Below are 12,972 nucleotides of genomic sequence, written 5' to 3' on the forward strand. Positions count from 1 at the left end.
CCAGGTGTAGTGGCTCATGCCTGTAATCCCAGAACTTTGCTCCCAAGGCAGGAGGATCACTTGAGGCTAGCAATTCAAGACCAACCTGGACAACACAGGGAGACCCTGTCTCTACAAAAAAATTTTAGAAATAGCTGGGCATGGTGGTACACACTTATCCTAGCTGCTTGGGAGGCTGAAGCCGGAGGATCACTGGAGCCCAAGAGTTTGAGGTTACAGTGAGTTATGATGATGCCACTGTACTCCAGCCTGGGCAATAGAGCTAGACTATTTCTCAAAAAAAAAAAAAAAAAAAAAAAAGAAAGCCATAATTCTCATCTGTTAAGGTCACTGTAGGAGCAAGTATCACAAAGCTGCTATAATAATACCCAAATCTGAGTGGCCTAAAATAATACGTATTTTCCTTGCTGATATGTCATAGTCCAATGTTTGTAGGCCATAGCTTCAGTTCCATGAAGTCATTTTGGGATTCAGACCTGTTCCATCTTTTAGGACTACCATCATCCTCACTTGGCGTCTGTGATCCCTCTGGGGTGGCAGGACGGGGGACAGGGGAAGTAAGAAAGAAGAGATTGTGACGCTCTTAACCGTCTCAGTGGAGAAGTGACACATGACCCTTCTAATCACATTTCTTGCCCAAAACCTAGTCATACAGCCTGATCTTTTCTAGACTTGAGCTGGAAAATGTGACTTAGCTGTGTGCCCAGGAAGGGGAAACAAGATTGGTGACTACCTATTCACTCTCTGCCACAGCCACTAAGACTACTTTTTTTATACCACAAACCTGAGTATATCAAAACTGTGTTTAAACATAATGAAGGGCTTAAACAAACAGGAATTGGAGTCAGTAGCAAAGAAGGGGTTGTCACAGAAGTTAACGTGGCTGGTGATGAGAATGGTGGGAAACTCAGCCACGTGCTCTTGTCTGCATGGTGCTTTAAGACACTTGAATACATCAGTGGCCTTCTCTAGAGTTCAGATTCCTTTTTTATATTACAAATAAGGAATTAATTAATTTCCAATTTTAAGAGAGGTAGGGAAATTGTTCTAGGAATGTTCTGGGATGATGTTGGTGACTGGGAAAGGGCTGAGACAGGAACTCAGCTGGGCTCCCTGACCTTCCAGATCACTTCCTCACTCACATCTACTGACACCCTGGGCACAAGTTCAATATTCTGGTTTATTAAGAACAGATTTTTCCTTCCTCTACATATTTCTTCCTGACATTAAAGCCTTACAGGAAGAAACTTATAAGCATGCCATACATATGTAGATATATGAATAACATCTTCTTCATTTTATTCACTAAACATTCATGCAATGGTTTCAGTGACTTCATTTAATTTATGTGGCTTTTATTGAGAATCTACTTTGTGATTGGTTCTATGCTTAGAAATGGGAAAACAAGGATAAACTATAAATATGCCTTTGAGGAACTTAGAGTTTGTGGCTAAAGTGGCTAGGAACACACCTCCTGCTGAGACCCTGAGCCCCAACACCTGCCTCTGGCCCCACACCCAGGGATGCTTCACTTCTCTGGAATTCCAGAACTCTCTGACTGGGGGGAAGGGGTTGCTGGCTTGAGCACCTGGAGCAGGTGAGAGGAGAGACTCTGTATCCAATGCCAGCCAGCTCCCCATCTCTGTGGCCCCCTGAGACCTCACTCAGTGCTGTTGCTCCATCCATACTGCCCTGATCAGACTCTTCTCCCACCTCCTGCTGGTTTCCTGTGGGAACTGCTGACCCTGAAGACCATGAGGGCTCCTCTCTATTTTGATCACTGCCCTGGCCCCAGCTTTGCACTTTATTTATTGAATAAAGGGCTGAGGCAGCATTTTCTTACCCAGTATGGCAAGACCTGAAAAAGACTACTCAATTATACCTAAGACTATTTCTCTGTCCTCAAACTCCATAGGTTCTCCCTTGCCCAGATCTACTCTGTTGCCCACCTTCCCTGGCATTTTAAACAGACCTACTTCCACCCCAACTGAGAGTTAAGCATGCATGAGAATTCTGAAAATAAACAATGAGAAACAACTGAGCGTCCTAGACCATTTAAAGTCTGGAGTATCAGTGGAAATCATCTTGTGAGATCCAGAGCAGAGTTCACGCTTCTCTGAAACTGAGGCTGAGCATGTGAGGTTTCCATAACTAAGAAAGTGGGACTTCCTGGAATGGTCTGTGGTCCTGGGAGAAGAATCTAGATGGATATATATGGCTTTGGGGTAACAGCTGTGATCTGTGATCAATAAATTCTCTCTCTAGAAAAAAAAGCATTTATTTGTTCATTTAACAAAGATTCAATGAGCTCCCATGTAGGAATCAGGTACTGTTGTTATGAAACTGGTCGAGGGATACAGTTAAGCAAAAAACCCACATAATCACATTGGAGTGTGAAGTGCCATGAAGGGAAACAAACATAAAGCAGTGGCAGGAGGATGACTGACTGAGGTTGGGTGGGAGGACTCCCTGGCATTTGAATTTCAAGCGGAGGACATCCATGCCAAACTCCATAGTCAGAGGGACCATCTCGTGAAAAGACAGGCAGGAATGGGTTGGGTACATTCAAGAAAAGAAAAAGAGGCAGGGGGGTGGGACATTCATGGCTGAGGGAAGCTAAGCAGGATGGGAGGGTTCTCATCCTTGTCTCACTGCCATTCTCCACCCCTGTAGACCAGGTCCCCATGGAGACCTGAATCTGTTGGCTGAAGCTGCATAAACATTTTTCTACACTGTATTAGTTTGCTAGGGCTGCCAAAACAAAATATGACAGGTAAGGTGGCTTAAACGATAGAAATGTATTTTCACACAATTCTGGAGACTGGAATTCAAAATCAAGGTGTTGGTTTCTTCTGAGGCATCTCTCCTTGGCTTGCAGATGCCCACCTTCTCCCTGCATCCCCACAAGGTTGTCCCTCTGTGTTCTCTGTATCCTAATCCCCTCATATAAGATAACAAGGAGTATTCAGTAGGGCACATACATGTGGCCTCATTTTAGCTTCACTGCCTCTTGAACGGCCCTATCTCCAAATAGAGTCACAAGCTGAGGAGTGGGGGTTATATAGACCATGAGAAAGAGTATACAATTTAAGAGTAACTGGCAACTATTGGGGGTTTGTCACGACATGATTTTTAAAAGATTCTTCTGGTTGCTGAGTAGAGAATGGATTCTCTGAATAATCAAGTAATGTAGGCAACAGGGAAGATGGCAAGAAATGTTCAGATTCAGGATCCTACTTTGAGGTAGAGTCAGCAGAATGAGCTGGTGGAGTAGATCTAGAGATTAGCAGGAAGAAAGGAATTAAGAAAGACACAAATGGCTTGAGCCACTGAGCGTAGTGATGGATCTCATCATAGATTCTTTCCAGCTACGTGATCTTCAGCAAATAATATAATGCCTATGAGTCTCTGTTTTACTTCTGAGTAAGAGAGAGTTAATATTTCCTTCCTAAATTAGTTGTAAGGATCAAATAAAATAATGCCTGCAAAATGCCTTGAGGACTGCTTACCAAACAATAACTTGTTAGTGGATATAAGTGCCAGTGCTATCCAGATAAAGAAGATATGTTTGTGACACAGCTAGGAAGTATCTGATTAAATGCTCAAATGAGAGAAACTGATGAGAGTGTCTACTACATGTTAGAAATAAGGAAAATCAATATGGACCAGGATGAGAAAATCCCTCTTTGGTGGGGCAAATTTTGGAGTGATTGAGAAAGACTTGAGCAGGACTTCATTTTACTTAGGAACAAGAAACTCTGAAGTTTTAACCACCTCACCCAAAGGCAGAGGGAAGCCTTTGTCCTAAGTTAAAGAATCCCAACTCTGTTACCCCCTAGCAGCCCTTGGACATATGAAATAACTTTTCTAAGCTGAGTTGTCTTGAAAGTAAAAGTGAGATTGTATTAGTTGGTCTGTAACCTGGAGCCAGAACTTTACTTCATTTTTTCAAAATCTCAGATCATTGAAGTTGAAAAATTCAATCTTATTAAAAAAATGCAAATTAATGTTTCTCAAGAAAATCATACTTTTAAAAATTACTTATTTCTTAGAGCATTGTTAACGATTTGTTTAAATTTTTGAAGACCGCTAAGCATGATCTAGACTGAGGAAGATGACTACATTCATGTCCAAAAATATCAATCATATCATTGTGTCTGATGGACTCTGTAATTGTAACTATTGTATAATTATGTTCTCACCTGGAAACCATTGGTGAAAACTGGTATAATATTAATCACAAATACCTAAGAAAATATAATAATGAAGTAATTGAACAAAGATCCAGAATTGTGAAAGACTTAAACTTTACTGCACACATCAGCCATCCAGCTGTTTTGTTAGTTTGTCCCTTTGAAGAATGATAGGATTTTATCTTCTCTAACAGTTGTCAAACGTGGGGATCTATGAGTGTTAGTCTATTGCCTTCAAGTGCTAACCCAGACCAGGTCCCTGTTCTTCATCTGCCCTTAGTATGGTGATAATATTAGCCTCTGGGGGCAGCATTACAGGTTTCCGAACTCCAAGCCCACAGAGGGACTCCACCTCCATGCAATTCCCCTTGGTTCCCCAGCCAAGTATGAGCCGAAGCTTCTGGGCACCAGGGTGAGGCAGAAACATGCAATATGAACCAGACTGGAGGTCAAGTATTGTTTTCCTTTGACTACATGCTTGCTGCTCCCCTGGAAACTGCTGCAGGGTGTGTTCTCTCCCTCACCTAATCATTGCCCCCCACCCCCTTAGCCCAGATCCCCATGGAGACCTGAATGCTCTTGGCTGAAGCTGGGAAAGCATTTTTCACACCTTAAATAAAATGTGCAGATTGAGGGTGGAAGGATTATTTTCCATTACAATATGAAACATTCTGGCTTTTTTCCCAGAGTTTATAATAGCCCTTGGAAAAGCCTTTTTCCCTGAAGTTTAGACCTAGAAACCAGCGAGAAATGAACTGGGAAGTCTGGTCCACAGATTTGCTAGTGAGGGAGACCTGCTAGGAAGGTGGGAACACTGGCCTTGCCACTTACCTAGGTCAAGATTACAGAGAGCTGTTCATACCTACATAGTCCATTCCTGCCTTCATGCCCCACTCAGCCCCACAGAGGTTAACATATTAACTGAGGTATCCACTGGAGATCTCAAAGACAGCTAAGCACAACAAGGAAAAACATCTCCATCCATTGATTCTACCCCTTTAATTATCTTTGATACCACTTAAATTCAATTCCCCACAGATTAATTGCCACAGAAAACAATTTGAATCTTAGTGGATTACTGCTATAAATATTTATTTCTTGCTCACACCATGGCAAGAAGGTTGTGTGATGGGCACATTTCCACAGAGTGGTTTAGGAATCCAGGATTTTTCCATTTCCAGGGCCTTGGAGTTTTCCACCAGATCATCTTCGTTCTGTCTGAAGGACCTTGTGGGAGGCACCAAGAGCCAGGTGTGAAAATAGTGCACCTATGTGGTACTATGCCATCATACCATTGGCCAGAACTCAGTGACATGGCCCCATACAACTTAAGGAAGTCTTCAAAATTTGCTATGCTGCATGCTAAAGAAGAAGAGGGAACACATGAATGTCGACGAGCACATTCTCTGCTATATCTCACAAGGAATAAAAGTGTCAGTGTGAGTTGTCATCTGTCCTCACACATCAGTAGGAATGAAGGGTTTGAGAGAAGGTTGAGATAGAGAGGAGCTTTGGGACAGGGGAAAGGAGAAGAAAAAGGTAAGCTTAGGAGAGTTTCTCATGTCATCTTTCCTGTCTATTGTCACAAACTTTGTTCCAAAAGTTTATAGAATTGATTACCCTGTGTTGTAACTATATAATGTTTGTTTCTCTGCCTCCCAACTTGAGGGTAGAGGATATTTGCTATTAATTTTTGAATCTTCAGCACTTACTACAGGAGCCGAGCTATAAGTAGATGCTGTATTAGTTTTCTATGCTGAGTAGCAAAATACCACAAACTTGGCAGCTTAGAACAATGTCCATTATAATAAATAATACTCATAATTGCTGTGCACCAAGTTAAGACACAGCTTAACTGGGTCCTCTGCTTCAAGGCCTTACTCCAGACATTGTTTAATGTGCATCTCAGGCTGCATTCTTATGTGAAAGCTCGACTGGAGAAAAATCTTCTTCCAAGGTCACTCAAATTATTAGCAGAGCTCCCTTCATATGATTGTAGGACTATGGTTTTGGCCACTGGTCACCTGGGACCACTTAAAGTTCCAGGAGGCCATCTGCATTGTCATGTCAGGTGTCCTTCTCTACAGACCCTCTCACAACATGGTAGTTTAATTCTTTAAAGCCAGTAAGGGAGAACGCTTCTAGAGTCAGTCTTCTAGCAAGATAGTCATATATAATGTGACATAATCACATCCCATAGCTTTGACAATATTCTATTGATTGGAAACAAGTTGTACAGAAGCCCCACCTGCACTCGAGGGAGGGCATTACACAAGGGTGTCAATAACAGGAGGTAGTAATCATGGAGGCCACCTCAAAGTCTGTCCTCTATAGGAGCTGAATTCTAATTTGACAAGTAGATGGACAGACAAGGAGGAAAGGACCACAGAGAGGCTGGCCATGAAGCAACATATACTTTCCATACTTTGCAAACCCTATAACTTGATAATAGTTATACTTACTTCACGGGACCATAGAGAGATTTGAAATAGAAAGCATAGGCCAGGTGTGGTGGCTCACACCTGTAATCCCAGAACTTTGGGAGGCTGAGGTGGGAGAATTGTTTGAGGCCAGGAGTTTGAGACCAGCCTGGATAACCTACCAATACTCTGTCTCTAAAATAATGAAAGAAAAAAAAAATTAGCTGGGCACATAGTGATGCACACCTGTAGTCCCAGCTACTCAGGATGCTGAGGCAGGAGAATCACTTGAGTTCCAGAGTCTGAAGTTTCAGTGAGTTGTGATCACATCACCACACTCTAGCCTGGGCAATGATGTGAGACCCTATCTTTATAAAAAAAGTAAGTAAATAAAGTAAAATAGAAAATGTAAATTAAATATTTGATAAAAGACGCTAGCAAAAGGAGGTATCCAACCAAACTTCCTTTACTCTAATTTGCTGATGTCCTTGAGAGGTTATTTCTTCATGGTGGGGCTCAGTCATCTCCTCTGTAAATGAGTAAATTAGCTCCAGAAGATATTCTGGGGGTTACTGCCAAGTCAAAAACTCGTGTCACTGAACATGATGACTTAACCCAATGGTAACTTGTACACAGTCTCTTCATGAAAATAATCACTGGAATAAATAAACTGAAGGCAAAAGATAAGGGTCTTCCCTCCTGTCACATAATTATGAACTTAAGGGCAAAGAATGTAGTTCTACTTGGTCAGCCAGTTGGAGACATTTTGGAAGTTGGATATTAAAAGATTAGTCATTTAAAATTTTGTATGAAATATTTAGAGATTAGATCATCTGGCTCATTTTATATATTGTTGTCTCCCTCAATGGTTGGAATATTCAGGGAGAGAATATTGGTTTTTCCCCCCTCTTTGAGTAGCTGTTGACAAAACACAAATTTGAGTTAAACAACAACAACTCTAGCTCCATTGCAACTTAGAGCAATTTCTAACAATTTTAATACTAGAAATAGCAACTTACTTCTCTGGTTAATTTTCTTAAATGAGAATCAGTTACTACATGTCACAGGGAGGAGATGGTAGAAAAACAAACGAGGCTCAAGTCACCACTTGGACTGATAACCAAGCTGGCTGAGGATGCTCTGGATTTACTGGACTCTGGTCAGTGATTTTTCTCTCCGTCCAGCTCTTTTCGGGATTCCATTTCTCACACTCAGAAATCCGTGATTTCCCCCAACTCTCCTTGCCATCTATGTCTGGCACAACCAGAAGAATTAGGGAAATAGTAATAGAATTATCATTCAGCCTGAGATTAGTTCCTTTCTTTTTTTCTTTCTCAAAATGAGGTGTCTGAATATTTGGAAAATTTAGCCAACTGGCCAGATAGACTCTCAGGGGTTTTGTTGTGTTTAACAAGGCCACTATAAATCTTTCTGGGGTTTTCTGAGGTGTTATGACTGCAATTAGAATGTCATAAGTCTATGAGATTGAAAATACACCTGCAGATGAAATGTGAATTTACAATTCAAGACAAAGTTACATCCACAGGTGTATTTTCTTTGTCTTGATTTCTAAAAGCCCTTGCCACCTGGGAACCAATGTGGACAATCGCTGATGTTGCAAGGGGAGGGGACCTGCTTGATTGAGTGCCCCCTTAAGTGTTTTGCCCTGGGTGCCTCACTCACCTTGCCCTAGTCCTGGTTCTGCTAGATAGGGCAGGAAACTTCTCACTGAGATCTTAATTGCGCTGGGTATAAAGTTTGCGTATGAGTTTCCCAGAGCTGCTATGACTAAGTGCCACATACTTGGGGGCTTAATAACAGAAATTCATTGTCTCACAGTTCTGGATATTAGAAGTTCAAAATCAAGGTGTTGGCTGTGTCATGGTTCCTCCAAAGACTCTGGGAGAGAATATTTCCATGCCTATTCCAGCACCTGGTGTGGTGGTCCCAGGTGTTTCTTGGTTCATGGAACGTAAATCCAATGTTTGCCTCAGTCTTCACATGGCCTTCTCTGTTTGTGTCTTCTCTTCTTTAAGGACACTTGTCATTGTATTTAAGGCCCACCTGGATAATTTAGGATGATCTTATCTCAAGAGCCTTCATTTAATTACATCTGCAAGGCCATCTTTACAAATAAGGTCCCATGGACAGGTTTCAGGTGAATATATCTTTTGAGGAATCACCATTCAACTCACTATAAATTGGAATCAAGAGGTTGAAATCCAGAAATTGAGACCATAAGATGTTGTGTAGAGAGTTATTTATTCAATAAGTCTTTGTTCAGCACTTACACTGTCACTGGTACTACTGGCTCCAAGTTAGATACGAATGCAGATGGCAATGATGAAACACAGGGCTCTGCCCTATACCTCCACAACACAGTAGCAAAAACAAACAAACAAAAAGTTTTATCCTCACTCTCTTAAGGAATTTACAATGTATTGGAAGAGAAAGACAAAGACAATTAAACGGAATGTTTGATGAGCGTGGTGAGTGCTAACAAAGGCATACAGCATTAGTTTACAGAACAGAGTGGCTGATAGAATTTAAATAACACAATCAGTATTCAAAAAACTCCTGCTTCTCAATCTCTTGGTATAGTGTTTACTTTTAAATATATTGGTGTTTAAGAAAAAAGATGAGGGATTGATTTAAAAAATAATATTAAGTAAAAGTACATTTGATGTGGCAAAAAAAATAAAAATACAAATGACTGAAGTTGGCGAAGTAATAAAACAGCAAAAAATTTTTCAAGTCATTGTAAAATCAGTCCCAACAATTCATCACTAAATATTCAAATTCTACCCATTCTTGGATGTCAAGCTCAGGTTCACCTTTGGGCAAACTCTTATAAACTTTCTGAACCAACAAGGATCACACAATTCTGAGTTCCTACAACCTCTCAAAGTAAGTGGGCATTTCTAAGCCAGTTCCTTACTATGCCTTTTGTCTGAGTATGTGGCACCACTATTCAATTCCACAGCAAGTTCTGCTGGTTCCAAACATATCTGTATTCTCTTTACCTCACTGGTACCTAGTCCAAAACGCCATGACTTCTTGCATGAAGAACTGTAGTGCCCTCTTAGCCAGACCCCTCCTTCTAGCCCTTTCCCGCCACCATCCACTCTCCGCAAAGTAGTAATTATAATTTCTTGCAAACATCAACCATATTAATCCTCTGCTTAAAAGTCTCCAATGGCTTTCCGTTGCACTTGAAATACTACTGAAGCTCCTTACATTGTCCCAAAAGGCTTTAATATGACCTTGCTCCCGTAGACCTCTCTGAAATCATCTTCTGTCCCTCTCCTTCTTGCAGACTAAGCCCCAGCCAAAGTGAGTTTCCTTCTGTTCCCTGAACAAATAAAGGTGGTTCTAGCCTTAGGATTTTTACATGTGATTTTCCTGCCTGAAAACATGTCCTCTGTTTATCAGTACAGGCCTATCTTTGCAGTCCCAACTCAAGCATTTCTTTCTTAGTGAGAAGTTCCCTGATCTTTCTATCTCAATTACTAAATTATTCCATCCTCATTCACCCTCAATCATCCCACTCCGCTCTGTTTTCTTCATTGTTCTGGGCAACTAAAATAATCCTCATTTATTGTTACTTGTTTGTTGTCTATCTTCTCCTCCCACTAGAATATAAATGTCACGAGAACTGAGACCTTGTCTGTATTTTCACCTTTGTATCCCAATATCTAGATCAGTCCGAAGCATGCAATAGATACAACAAATATTTGCTCAATAAGGAAGTAACAACTGCAGTGTCGTCTCTTGCTCTCAATTGCTTAAATATATTAATTGTGTCTTTTAATACCATAATCTCCATGAGAGAAAGCATCATTTTATTACTTTCCATACACAGATTAACATAATTTTCAACACATATAGTTGCCCTCAGTAAATATATATTAAGTATTTTGGGAAAGGGGAACAAAAATGGTGTTTTACGATTTCTGCAGAATATCTTCTATCCCTGGTCTAATGCCCTTTGCTGTTTATTTGATGAGATGAAGGCAGTCTGTTGTGGATAGTTGCTATTTCTCCTTTAATAAACTCATAGTGGAGCATCTATAAATCTAGTATGAACAGGTCTCCCTCTTCCTCTCTCTCTGGTTCTTTGGCTCCACCTCCACTTCTAAGTCTCTTACATATTGCAGGAAACTCCATCCCACAACAGCTTCCAAGTTCTTATCTATAGGAATAAGAAACAAACAAATAAAAAATGACTGTCATCTGGAAGAGCATACTGTGCTTTACTGAAAGACGCCCAATCAGAACGCTTCAACTTTGACCTTGTAGAAACACTTGCCAACTTCCTCTAATGGCCATCATCGTTGCATTTATGGCACTTTGATTCTGTCTACTTATGGCCAGAGGAAGTCCTCTCCATATCTCTTCTGCTGTCAGTGCATCCCTGAAACCAGCAAGATTTGTGAATGATGTGCCTTGAGAGATTGTGTTAGGGTAGCCTGGGTCAGACAGACTCTGCTCTCTGTGTGAAGTAATCCTATCTGTGAGTGCTCAAGTTTGAAAGTTGACCCTCATTAATCATGGCTTTGGTTCCTGTAGACATTCCAGAGCTGATCTATCCCCGTTTTCCCCTGAGCAACAATCCATATAGACCCCCAAATAAGTTATTTATTCCTGAAATGACTTGGTCTGGCATCACCCAGCCTTCTATAACCTCCTGCATATGAAAGAGAAATGAATGACTTGGGCAACATCAAAGTGTTGTTTTACTTTCCATATAGTCATTAACTTTAAATGTTCCCAAACTAATAGTCCAAGACATTGTAAAGAGGTAATAAGTTCAAAGGAATATGAAACATAAAGCAGAACTCCGGAGTCATTTGAAAGTATTTTCTCTAAATGTGTGCAAGTTTTCAAGGCTGCTCGGCAAAGAAGCCTGGGTCGGCATTTTGGCTAGTGCTGAAAAGAATTCTCCCCAAGTGGAGTGTGTAAGCGAGTTGCCAGGCCAACCTCTTTGAGAGCAGAGACATGTCCTTAGAGGATCTGCTGTTCCAGAGAACACGGCACTGCGCTGGCTCATTCCTGCTTCTATTCAAGGCCAATTTGTCTCTTTCTTTAAATCTCTTTCCTTGTTTAGATCTGTGTGCTCCGGGTCACTAAGAGAGGGTTGGTCTATTGCTCTACAAAATAGGTGTCTCCGTATGAGAGAAAATTACAAATGTATTAAGTTATATAAACTAAAGATCCAAGTTCCTGTTATAAAATCTCTAGTCATTGAATCAAATCGGGTGTGGGATAATAAAGGTCAGAGTCCTATCTCTTGTCTCTTGCTCTGAGACATCTGAGCTAAAAGGTTGCTTTTTTTTTTTTTAGCAGACAAATCTCATCCTTTGAGAAAGGCATCAGAGACTGGAGTTTTCCATGAGCAGGATTGTCTAAAAAGGTGTCCGTGGACATGATGTGCTTCTGCTGTTGCTTGAATTTTCAGATTCTCATAATTTTTCATTTTCCTAGCTAACTGTGGGTTTTCATTCTGGCCTCCCATTTTGGGCAAGGATTTAGAAACCAAAAAGAGCATAGGTGACTTCAATTTGAATAAAAAGCAATGAAATTCAAAACTATTTTGATTGTTATATCTTCTCCTCTTTACATATTTTTTTCCTCTTTCTTTACATGCAGATTTATTTTTACGTCCTCACAATCATAGGATGCCAACTAAGTTTTATTACACTTATTTTTCACTTAACATTATGCCATAGGCATTTATCATCCTGCTGTTCAGTTTTTTATGAGCTGTTTTAATAAGTATTTCAGTTTTCATTGAATGTATACCTTCACATTTACGTAACCATTTTCTTATTACTGGATATTTAGATTGTTTCCAAAGTTTTCACTATTAATGATTGTTCAGCAATAAACATTTCTGAGCATGAATACTTGTCTTCTCTCGAGGCAGTCCTGTCATTAGGATAGAACCCTTAGGCTGGAATTATCTGGTGGAAGCACACAACTATCTCTATGGCTCTCAATACGGGTGTATATGTTGCTTTGCAGAAGGCTTCATTTAATTGCTCAGGTGCCCTTTCACACACCCACACCCACACCAGACCTGGTAAAGAAGAAAAAATTAGGCGTCCCAGAGACTTTGAGCTGTAGTAGGCACTGACCAACCAAAACCAAAAGTTATGACAAGCTGAATTCAGCTGAATTGAATATTATATACAGATACAACCTATTACAGATCTTGCTTTCATTAGGTGTTTATCATTTTCTTTCTTAAAACTATTATGATGATTATATGAGGAAATATATGACATTATAAAACATTTTGAAATATAGGAAAGAAAATAAATATCACTCAAACTGCTGCCACCTAAATAAGACATCAT

Source organism: Microcebus murinus, chromosome 3 (genome assembly GCF_040939455.1).
Source record: "Microcebus murinus isolate Inina chromosome 3, M.murinus_Inina_mat1.0, whole genome shotgun sequence".
Classification (NCBI taxonomy): Eukaryota; Metazoa; Chordata; class Mammalia; order Primates; family Cheirogaleidae; genus Microcebus; species Microcebus murinus.